This window comes from Microtus ochrogaster, unplaced genomic scaffold (genome assembly GCF_000317375.1).
Source record: "Microtus ochrogaster isolate Prairie Vole_2 unplaced genomic scaffold, MicOch1.0 UNK17, whole genome shotgun sequence".
Classification (NCBI taxonomy): Eukaryota; Metazoa; Chordata; class Mammalia; order Rodentia; family Cricetidae; genus Microtus; species Microtus ochrogaster.
This window is the reverse complement of record NW_004949115.1, coordinates 5476216-5488538: the sequence shown is the minus strand read 5'-3', so window position 1 is coordinate 5488538 and position 12323 is coordinate 5476216.

Genomic DNA, 12323 nt, shown 5'->3' with positions numbered 1-12323 from the left:
AACAACAAAGTATGACTTTGTGATTTGTAATTTCTACCGAGACTTTCAAAGCACATCTACTTTCAGGCAATGCCTAAATGCTGTATGTTTCCCTCTATTTTCTTGTCTCCATCTGGGCATCTTGACTCCATCTGCTAGGGCAAATGACAAATAAGCAAGAGCTTCGAGTTCCCCAGCCTGCCTGGTGAGTGGTGTGGTGACATCCAAGAGGAAGTGGCAATGGAGGAACACTCAAGCCTAGCCCCAGAACCCTCAGGCTGCCTGTCTCACCTATACAAAGAAGTGTGCTGTTTTCCTGCTGATGTCTGCTCATAGCTTGAGCCTCATAGAGGAACCAAGCACAGGCCAGGTTGAATCAGAATGATGTACAGATGCCTAAACAACTTCTAACAGGGAACTGCCCAGTGCCTTATTGAAAGAGTGTCAACCTTATAATTTAACTCTTGTGGTTCTAAGTCTCTGAAACGGGGATAGGAAAAGTCCCCAGGATGCCAGCGAGTTGTAGAGTCTAGTTTCTAGGGGAAGCAGTAGGAAAACAAGGGAACTAGAAGGTCTGAATTCTGCCTTTGACCAGTTAGATAACCAGGAGATAAGTTCCACTTTTTCAGTGTGATTTACCAGAACAAGAACTGGTCCTTGAGAGTCCTGCCACATCTGATCTCTCTGCTCACCCCACACTGTTCCATCTCCCAAAAAGAAAGTCAATCTCCTTCCCAAGGGATTTTCCGTAGTCAGGGCATAGCTCATCTCAGACTTTCTCTGAGTTGTTGCCAGAGAGCTATTTTAGTTTTAAGAAGGTACTCCAAAATGTAATCACTTGTGAAAATCAGTAGGGTAAAGGTGTAATCAATTGAGAGTTGAAATGTATTCACTCTGATCTGTGGTCCTTGTTTTTCTTGGTAGACGGTACATATAGCTTTAGTTTGGCTGTCAGATTTTAGATAGAAACATAGCTGTGAAGGGCTCCTATAACAACAGGAAAGACAATTAAATGATTAACAAGTGAGGAAGAAAATATGTTGAAGTAATAATGTGGTTTTACATAGGAAGGAGACGCAGGGCATCTGATGTTTATAGTTAAAGTTTAAGACAGTTCATTATAAGAAGACTGACTATTATATAAGCAACTCCCATGTGCTATATCTTATTATATACTCAAAATAACCTGTAAAGTGGACATAAATATTGTCCTCAGTTTAAACATAAGATAATGAAGGCTAACTAACAGGTTCTGAGGTAGTGTAAAATGAGAATGGCACCCAGGCTAGTATCATTTAAATGTTGTTATGTAATACCATATATGTGAGAGCAAACAAAGTTCTAAAGCAAAGATGGTGTAACGTTAAAGATGGTGAAGAGCGGACCACTTGGAGGCTAAAATATAAAGCACAGCTATTAGAGGCAGGTGCTGGTGGTGGAAAAGTTTGCTAAGATCTTATATGGGATCATGATGTAGTCATTTTTAATAACTGAAAATCTAGAATCCACTTGGACCATATGGTTGATTCTGACACTCCAAATTGCTGTCTGAGGAAGTTGACTGATTTTGTTGGCTAATGAATATCAGCTACCAAGTCATATGTAAAGTTTCATTTATTCTTTATCCACAACCTTGAAAGAAAATGGCAGCCAGTGAGCATTTATCAGACTATTATGCTGTATATTATGAACCCAAAATACCTTTATTGTTTCTTTGTTGAGTGCTTTTTACATTCGGATTCAGCCTTGATGGATTTATTTTAAGTGGAATGCTACAAGTTCATACTTGCCTATATGCTCAATGTCTAGGGAAGTGTTTGGCACATTATGAACACTTGTTTAGTATTTTGTTGAATGAAGCTCTTAGTAAAAATGAAAAAGATGGGCTACCAGCAAATGTGATGAGTTTTCTTTCACTTAAAAGAATGACAGCTCTCTCATTATAACAGTAGACAAAAGGGATAATAACACCTCAAACAGCAAACAATTGAATAGGCCTCTGTTTAGCAGACATTATTATAAACTCTTTATCTATGGTAACACGTGCATAATGCACTTTATGCCATTATTTTAATTAGGTACTGCTATTCTCCCCCACCCCCGCAAAAACTACAAGCAAAAAGTTATATGGTTTGATATAGTTCCCACAGCTGGTAAATGGTAGAACAGGGTCTTAACTAGGAGGACACACAGAAGGATATATGGCTTTTTAAAAGTTAAGATCCTGTGGAGCCTAGGCTAGCTTTGAACTCATGGTTCTCCCACCTCCATTCCCTAAATGCTGAGATTATTCATTATTGGTGTGTCCGATTCCATCTCACTGGATTTTAAGTTTCTAATCATGAATAACTGAACATACATGCTTAATAATTAAAATGTTCTGTTATCAGTGTAGAGAATTGGAGGAGTTAAGGGGTTTGAAAATAATGGGAGAATGTTGAAATAGTCTACAGAGAATGAGAAATTGAATTATTTAAAGACATTCATCAGAACTGAAGGTAGTGTTAAGAACATGCATGAAAATGGCAGTCATAAAAAGATATGGTTCTAATCATTTTTTCTGTATAAGTTTCTCCTAGGCATTGACCACTGTGATGCAGGCATGATAAAAGTAGGCAATTGCATTCATACTGATTTTCTTTAGATGGATTGAACCAAATGACATAGGGGCAAAGAGTGTTTAAGGGGTTGACAAGAATTATTGAAATGATGGATAAGTGTAAAAAAAGATAAAGAAAACATTGCTGATAGGTTAAGAGGAAGTGCAGATGTCAGTGGACTGGGATTTTAATGAAGGACAAATTTTGATTGTAATGGATATACTTGAAAATCCAAAGAAGAAATAGAAGCAGTTGTGGACATTTTGCTAGAGTGAGTGAAAGAGAAGGTGGAGTAGATTCAGGAATCTTACAGACAGATGCTGAAGATCAGGAGTAGGGAAGATCAAGGAAGATAAATAGGTCAGTGAACTAAGAGGCTATGAATTTAGAAAAAAATATGTATTTATATTGATGTCACCAAGAATAACTGGGCTTGAGTAAGTTTGGTAGTTTGAATGAAAATGGTTCCCAAAGGGAGTGACACTATTAGGAGGTGTGGCCTTGTTGGAGGAAATGTTACTGTGGGGGTGGGCTTTTAGGTCTCCTATGATCAAACTATGCCCAGTGTAGGCACAGTTCACTTTCTGTTGTCTGAAGATCAAGATGCAGAACTCTCAGTTCCTTCTTCAGTCCCATGACTGCCTGCATGCTGTCATGCTTCCCACTGTGATGATAATGAAGTAAATCTCTTGAATCAGCCCTAATTAAATGTTTTCCTTTGTAAGAGTTGTTGTAGTCATGGTGTCTTTTCACATCTATAAAACCCTAACGAAGGTAGTAAGGTAGGAAGAGTCCAAAGTCTGATAAATTAAAGAATGTTTGACAGCTATAGAAAGCAGGAGAGAGGCTAAAGTAGCTAGATGACATAAGGAATAATGGATGTTTATAAGAGTAAATGATTAGAAATAGCAATGGGGATAAGAGTTACCAAATAGCAAACTTCCTGTCTCCAAGATTGTCGAGATATAAGAAAATAATCAGCCACTACTTAAGAGTGCTTCAGGGGAAACAGTGGCCACATTCCATAAGTTACTTTTAATATTATGGATTTCCCTCATTGTTTTTCTACTCCTCTGAATGTTTTCATATATTGATTAAAATGGGAGGTATGTGTGTATGTATGTGTGTGTGTGAATTCAACAAGACTAAAACAATTACTGTTTTAAAATAATTTTTCTCCCATAATAATCATTTAAAGTAAAATCTTTCCCCATTGTGTCCAAATTTGCGTTTGTTTACTTTGCCAGTTTCAAACTTAGGGAGAGAGCAGCATACCGGTTTGGGATTTGGGAGGGGAAAGAGGGTCTAACTGATTCAAGAAGGTGCCCTTCAATCAGCTTCTTAAGACATCTACTGCAGTGCATTATTTTCGAGAAACATTCTAGTTCAGATGGTAGAGTGCCATTTTGCTGAGAAAGTGTCTTCTCAGCTACCAGTCCCTGCTCTCTAGGGAACTCCAGTTAGGGCAGATTTAGATGAAGACAGTTTTCAAAAAAATGATCTCTTCTAAAATGCCTGGGAGTTTCACAGCTCCCCTGAACCAGCTTGGAGATGTCAGAGAGCTGCAGTAACAGCCCTGTGAATAGTTAGCAGCAGAATCAAGCCTGCTGTGTCTTTTCACACAAAGCAGTGCCTTGAGGGGCCCAGTCAGCTGCTGTCCTCAGTGTGATTGCTCTGAGAAGCTGAGTATTTCCTGGCTCAGTGCTGGGGAATGAAATTGTATTTTTGGAAAGTCTGTCACAACTCCATTCCAGGGTGATTGGAATGGAGTTAGGAGGGGTATAGAGGGAAAAGGAGAGCTAGAGGAGAGGGAAGCCATACAATGGGAGACCTAACTGGTATTAGTTCTTTATCTCTCCCCAACAAACTTTCTTTTTAAGGGTTTTGTATTGAATTCAGAAGCCATACATTTTAGAACACTCATTTAAGGTTTTTTTTTCCTTTATTTTTACTTTTGGAATGAGTTAGTTACTTTTCTATTCTTGGGATAAAACACTATGACCAAGACAGTTTGTAAACAAACGAACAAAACAACAACAAAGCATTTAATTTGGAGCTCATGGTTTCAGAGGGCTAGGAATCCTTGGCCATAAAGGTAGGGATCATGACAGCAGGCAGGCAGGCAGGCAGGCAGGCAGGCAGGCAGGCAGGCAGGCATGGCACTTGTGTAGTAGCTGACAGCTCACGTCTTGGAAACACAAGCAAGAGGCAGAAAGAGCTAACTAGGATAAGGTTTTGAAACCCCAAAGCCCATTTCCAGTGACTTTAACATAACTCCTCCAACTAGGTCACACGTTCTAATACTTCCCAACAGTCCCACTAACTAGGGACCAAGCATTCAAATATATAAGCCTTTGGGAACCATTCTAATTTAAACCACCATCATGAATATAGGTCTTTTGCCTACAAGTATGTCTGGGTACTATGTTTATATTTGCTGCCTGCGAAGATCCAAAGAGAGCATTAGATTCCCTGGAACTGGAGTTACAGATTGTTGTGAGAAGCCGTAAGATTCCTGGGACCTAACCTGGGCCCCGTGGAAGATCAACTGCACTCTTATCTTCTGATCTCTCTCTCCAGCTCCCAGCACAGTCATTTTGAAAAAGATTGCATCAAAGAGCCCTGTCAAGCCAAGAACACAGTTTGCTTGTAAATATTAATTCTGTTCATAAGATATACTTGACTCTTGGTCACATAATTCATACCTCATGTTGAAAGGCTTCTATTTAGTGTACAGTATAGACTAACAGTTAGGCCAGGTGAGCCATTATGTCCTGTTCTGGTTCTGGTCTCTATGCTTGCTAGCTATGTGCCCTCAAGAATATTGGATGATATGATTTGAGCATCCAATATCCTGTTCTGTAAGATGAAGATGATATTAGTAGTGCTTTGGATATATATTAATTACCATAGTACATTAATATTTTCTCAGTGTGAACTGATACTAAAATTTTATTCAGCAATTTTAAACAATTGTATTAAATAAGATAAACTTTTATATTGTTCTCCCTTTTTCAGACAAGATACTGCTATGTAATTCTTGTTGGCCTGGCATTTGCTCTGTAGCCTAGCCTGGCCAAAGAGCCATGGAAATCTTTCTGCTTTAGCTGCCTGAGTGTTGAGACTACAGGTGTGTACCACTGCAGCTAATTGACTTTTTCAAAAAGCATATTTTTTATTATTCATGTGTGCATGTGATGTGTATGAGAGTGCACATGCCACAGCACAGTCATGTTGTAGAATATTATTTTAAGGTGTGTTGCTTTTGTTTATGCTGCATATGTTTACTTTGGTGAAGCTGTGATATTTTGCCTGTCTAAAACACCTGATGGTCTAGTAAAGAGCCTAATGGCCAATAGCAAAGCACAGAAAGGATAGGCAGGGCTGGCAGGCAGAGAGAATAAATGGAAAGAGAAATCTGGAAGAGAAGGAGCAAGAGAGAGCAATGAGAGGAGGATATCAGGGGCCAGTCACCAAGACACACAGCCAGCCACAGAATAAGAAGGAAAATAAGATATACAGAAGTAAGAAAGATAAAAACCTGGAGGGAAAAGGTAGATGGGACAACTTAAGCAAAGCTGGCTAGAAACAAGCCAAGCTCAGACCGGGCATTCATAAGAATAAGCTGGGGACTGGGTGGTGGGCCCCCATAAGAGCCAGAAGCCCAAAGAGTAAACATACAAGCAACTACATTTTGACGTTCCAACATGGGGCTAGAGTAAAAGAAAAATCAATAGCACATGCACATGTGTAGATGGCAGAAGGTAACTTTGTGGAATTTTCTTCTACCATGGTCACATGGTTCTCACTCAGGTACATTTACCCAGTGAGCTATTTCTTTGCTTCCCAGCTGGCTTTTTGAAATGTTTTAAAACAGGAGCATCCTGCCGGGCGTTGGTGGTGCACGCCTTTAATCCCAGCACTTGGGAGGCAGAGGCAGGCGGATCTCTGCGAGTTCGAGACCAGCCTGGTCTACAGAGCGAGTTCCAGGACAGGCTCCAAAGCCACAGAGAAACCCTGTCTCGAAAAATCAAAAAGAAAAACCAAAACAACAAAAAAAAAAACAAAAACAAAAAACAAACAAACAAACAAAAAAAAACCAGGAGCATCCTTTAATCTTGTTTTAAAACAGCATAAAGAAAGGCTCTGTTATTGAATATATATTGAACATACACATATGTGGTAAAAATTCTGCAGGAGCTGTGTGTCTAAAATTGAAAAGAAAGGATCATGTTGCAGTTCACTGCTCCCCCCCCAACACAGTTAAATGTCTGGATAGATGACATATGTAATTAGGATGCCTAGAGAATTAGAAGTGTCCATTTGGTCTCAAACAAGCTTGTGATCCTTCTGCCTGAGCCTGCTGAGAAGCTGGATACATGCCACAAGGCTCAGGCCTTCCAGATTTTCTAATGGTTATCTGTAAACTTTATTGCCAAGCAGTTAAACTTGACATAAGCTGTAACCCCACCTAAAAGGAGCATTAAGAAAACTTGAGAAGCAGACAACATAGACGATCACAAAATTCCTGTACACTGTAGGATCAGAATGATCAATGCCCCCTTTTGAGTTGAGCACTCAGGACTATGGGACTATAGGTTAAATACAGAGTTGGTGCAAAACCCTGATTTCATTGACACATTACTTAGAAACCAGTAGAGAAAAACTCAGATCAAATGGGCCCAGTGGTTTGTCTTCAGGCTTCTTAACAATGACAGAGTCAGGAAGGGATCATCAGGATCTTTCCTCTCACAGTGCAGAGCTATTGGTGAGTAGCAAAGCACGGGAGACAGCCATGTTATGGAGTCACTTTTCAGCCTCTGTCCCTTTTCCTCCCCAGGACTTCTCCAAGAGGCTTTGGGTTGAATTCAAGCCCAAGATGTGTTCTAGATGCCTACTCAGGACCACCATCCTCCGTACCACCCCCACCCCGTTCTCTGTATCTTACCCCTTTGGGGTTTCCCTCTCTAAAAGTGTTTTGGAATCATATTTTAGAAGTAGACAAAACTAAAAGTAAAGGGGATGCCATAAGAGCAAGGCAATGGATGGCTTGAGCTGCTCACAGGGCACTGAGAAAGTCTGCTCTGGGAAGGGACATTTTGAACATAAACCTGGAGAACAAGTAGAAGATATTTGCATGAAATGGTGTAGCAATAAAGGACATTCCAGGCAGAGGTTCTGTTTAAGAAACCAGAGAAGAGAAGGGCAAGCTAATGAGGAGTTTAAAGATGGCCAGTTGGGGAGATCCATCCAGAGAGGACCTTCATCCGGCCATGGATGGAGATAGAGACAGAGACCCACATCAGAGCACTGGACTGAGCTCCCAAGGTCCAGTTGAAGAGCAGAAGGAGGGAGAAGATGAGCAAGGATTTCAGGACCCCTAGGGGTTGGTCCACCCACTGAGACCGTGGGACTGATCTAATGGGAGCTCACCAAAGCCAGCTGGAATGGGACTGAACGAGCATGTGATCAAACCCGGACTCTCTGAATGTGCTGACAATGGGGACTGACTGAGAAGTCATTGATAACGGCACTGGGACTTGTTTCTACTGCATGTACTGGCCTTTTGAAACCCTAGTCTGTTTGGATGCACACCTCCCTAGGCCTGGAGGGAGGGGGGAGAGAGAGCCTTGGACTTCCCACAGGGCAGGGCACCCTGCCCTCTCTTAGGACTGGAAGGTGAGTGGGGGAGTGAGAGGGTAATGGGAGGAGGTGGAAATTTTGAATGGTATTATTTATAAAGCAATAAAAGAGGTAAAAATAGATGGCCAATTGGATGGAAACAAATAGGTCAGATTGGGGAAGTAAATGGTACTGGGGCATGATTTGGGGTTTGTAGGCTATGGTAAGGATTTTTGTACTTTGTCTTTAAAGTAGTGATGAGTAACTAAGATTTTCTGTGCATTATCCAAATATCAGATTTATGTTTTTAAATCTTTGTGGGTACACGTGTGTGATGTGTGAGCATGTGTGTGGGGGTACATGTGTTCCACAGTATGCATGTGGATGTCAGAGGACAACCTTTGTTGTTCATCAATACCTTTTACCTTGTTTTAGACAGGGTCTCTTCTTTCCCAGTGTATATGCCAGCCTAACTGGTCTACACACCTTCAGGGGTTCTCATGCCTTTACCTCCCATTTCTACTTAGGAGCACTAGAATTACAGATATGTGCTATCATGTCCTGATTTTGTGAAGATTCCAGGGATCTGAAGTTATGTTTTTATTCCTGTTAGTAAACATTTTATACAGAAATTTATTCTGCCTGTATTTATGAACTTATACATTGGGTCTACTCTAAACTGGGTATGGTTACCTGATTTTGACTAGTCCAGTTCACCTTTATTTCCATTTGAGTGTGTGCATTCTTTATAGAGGCATTATAGAAATTGTTTATCAATTAATGACCAAAAAACTATTTAATTCTGGAAATGTGTCTTTAAATTTACTGAGGTTATTATTATCATTTTTAATGATGTGACAGATATATCAAAGACCTGAATCCAACAATAAAGGCTCATATGACAAGATCTTATTTTATAGAGTCAGTGAGAGCTGATGAATTACTAAAATTCCTTCCAAATGTTGCTCATTCTAGACTGGATCGTCTCCTAAGTCCAATGCTGAAAATACAAACACAATGCTTTTGAGCTCAGGGCCAAATAATATGTCAATATTGGTAATTGAATGATTTACTGTTCTTTAAGGTGGCTGAATTTCATGGAGGCAGCCTAAGTAGAATTAATTGTGGGCTGATTAAAGTGCTCCCTGCTTCTCTCTTAAGTTCTCCCCTGGGCATTGACTGCACGAGTTGTGCAAGTCACAGAAATCTGTAAATTATTGCCCAGATTAAAGAAAAAGGGATTGCTTGTATAATACTTATTGAACACTTACAAAAGAAATTTAAATCTCTACAAGTTTTAGATAATTAAAATTATAAATCTACTCTTTTGAGCAGCAACATGAGTAGGGATTAGAGGTATAAATAGTACCACACTGGGGTGATCCATCTTGTGGCTTCAGGCTTATTACTGTAACAAGGGCCATCTGTAGGAGAAATAACACAGTAGAGATTTGTGTTGGTGCACCTTCCCCATCTTGTGTTCCAGAACTAAGCTGGCCTACTGAGTTGGTCATTATCTTCTACTGTAGGACTTGTCCAGCTCTGGTTTCTTCCCTGTGGCATCAAGGATGTATCTGCCTTGTATTTCATTATTAGTGTATCTTCCTGGATGTCAGTTCAATGGAGCAGTAACAGCAAACTCCTAGATCACAACAGTTTGACAGAACTGTTTATCTTTCATGGATGCATGTCTAAATTGGATGCTTCTGATTGGCCAGAGGCTCTACTCTGGTGACTAATGTTACTTACATCATTTGTGTCTGTCAATTTTAGTATGTCTATCCCAAAGTCGTCATTAAACTGGAAGAAAAAAAAATGGAGATAGAACTCATGCATTGGAGGTTTCATGAGCGAGAACTAATAGTGTGGCTTGTGTTCACAGTCCCAGGCTATAACTAATGCCAAGGAACATTTGTAAATATACTATAGAGTGAAATTTAACCAGGACACTTTTTAAAAATTTGTCTTTGTTTGTATTATCCATCAATTACTAAAAAGGAGGATTTAAAAATACTTGCTGATAGTGTATCGGAGCCTCTTTCTCATTTTAGTTCTACTATTACTTGTTTTATACACTTGAGTGTTCCAGTATTTAGTGACTAAGTATTTAGAATTGTTTACTCTAGGCAAATTATTATATATTATTATATATCATCATTGTCTATATATTTTTGATTTGTGGGTACAAAGATGCCTATAAAATGTCTTTTGAATGTAATTTTGAAATAATGGCACCTCAATGTGATGTAGGAGGGTCTTCTGTCTATATGTTACTTTCATTGGTTAAATAAAGAAGCTGCATTGGCCTTTTGATAGGCCAGCCCTTAGGTGGGTGGAGTAGACAGAACAGAATGCTGGGAGAAAGAAAGCAGAGTCAGGCAGATGCCATGCTTCTCCTACCCAAGACTCACGGTGGTTAGACTCATGCCAGTAAGCCACAGTCAAGTGGCGATACACATTAATAGAAATGGGTTAATCAAGATGTGAGAGTTAGCCAGTAAGAGGATAGAGATAATGGGCCAGGCAGTGGTTAAATGAATACAAATTTGTATGTTGTTATTTCGGGGTATAAGCTAGGCGGACAGGGGTATGCAGCCTGTCCCAGCATTCTTTTCTGTCTACTCCACCCACCTAAGGGCTGGCCTATCAAAAGGCCAAGGCAGCTTCTTTATTTAACCAATGAAAGTAACAAATAGACAGAAGACCCTCCTACATCATCAATATGATTGTAAGATGCATGCGTTTGTGTGTGTCTCTCTGTGTGTGTGTTTATGTAGGCCAGAGTTTAACCTTGTTTGTTTTCATCTGTTGCTTTTCACCTTATTTATTTAACACATACAGAATTACCATTTTTATTCACATATAGATAATACCATTTTAACTAAATATGTGAATGTGCTCCATACACATATAAAGTTATGTCATACTATAAATGTCTATTCATACATAAACATTTAAGAAAGTAAGTTGCTAATACAGGTTTAAGCATTTACTGTTCAAACCTGTATTTGCATGTTTTGTTAATGCCTTCTTTTAAAGTTTGAGATGAGAGTCTCTCACTGAACCTTAAACTCATAGTTGGGCTGGCTGGCTGGCATTTTCTCAGGATCTTCCTCTCTCTGCTTTCCCAACACTGGGATTACCTGTGCACACTGTCAAACCCAGCATTTTTTTCATGGGTACCAGGGATCTGAACTCAAGCTATTGTTATGATTTCACATCAAGAAATGTACTCATTGGGCCATTTTGCTGGCCCATAACGTCAATTTTCTGTGTTGTGGATCTCTTACCTGTCAACTTCGTTGTATTTTTTTAAAAGCTTATTCTTCATACTGAAAATACGAGTGGTTTACATACCAAGTGTACAATATTGGGGCACTGAATTTAAAATCATGCCAGTGATTTTAGACCACCTGGTGAATCTTACTAACATCCCTTCCTTACAGATTGAAACACTTCTTTTTGTGTTTCTTTTAAGACAAGTTTGGTGGGATGTCAACTTTCGTTTGTCTGGGAATGTCTTTATCCCTCTTTCATTTCTAAAGGATAGTTTTGCTGTGTGTAGTATTCTCTGTTGACTTTTTTTCACTTTTAATTCTGTGAAAAATCTCTTGCTATTCTTTCCCGTCTTGTGCAGTTGTACTGAGATGTCAACTGTTAGTTGCACATATATGTTGTTTCTAATCTTTTGATAATAATGTACCTTGGGAATATATTGAACTGGAATAAATGTTACAGTTGATCTTCAGTTACCTTAGATATTTTTATCCCTTTGTAGGTGTTGACACTTCCCTGTTACTATTTCTTTGAATGAATGCTGTAGAAATTTGGTATTTTCATCTTTAGTGTTCTGCAGACCCACTTAAACCCCAGTAAGTTGATTATGTACTCATTTAATACTGTCCTAAAGTCCTTGTAGGGTTTCTTTTTTTCCCGTTTATTTATTTATTAAAGATTTCTGTCTCTTCCCCGCCACCTCCTCCCATTTCCCTCCCACTCCCCCAATCAAGTTCCCCTCCCTTGTCAGCCCATAGAGCTATCAGGGTTCCCTGCCCAGTGGGAAGTCCAAGGACCCCCCACCTCCATCCAAGTCTAGTAAGGTGAGCATCCAAACTGCCTAGG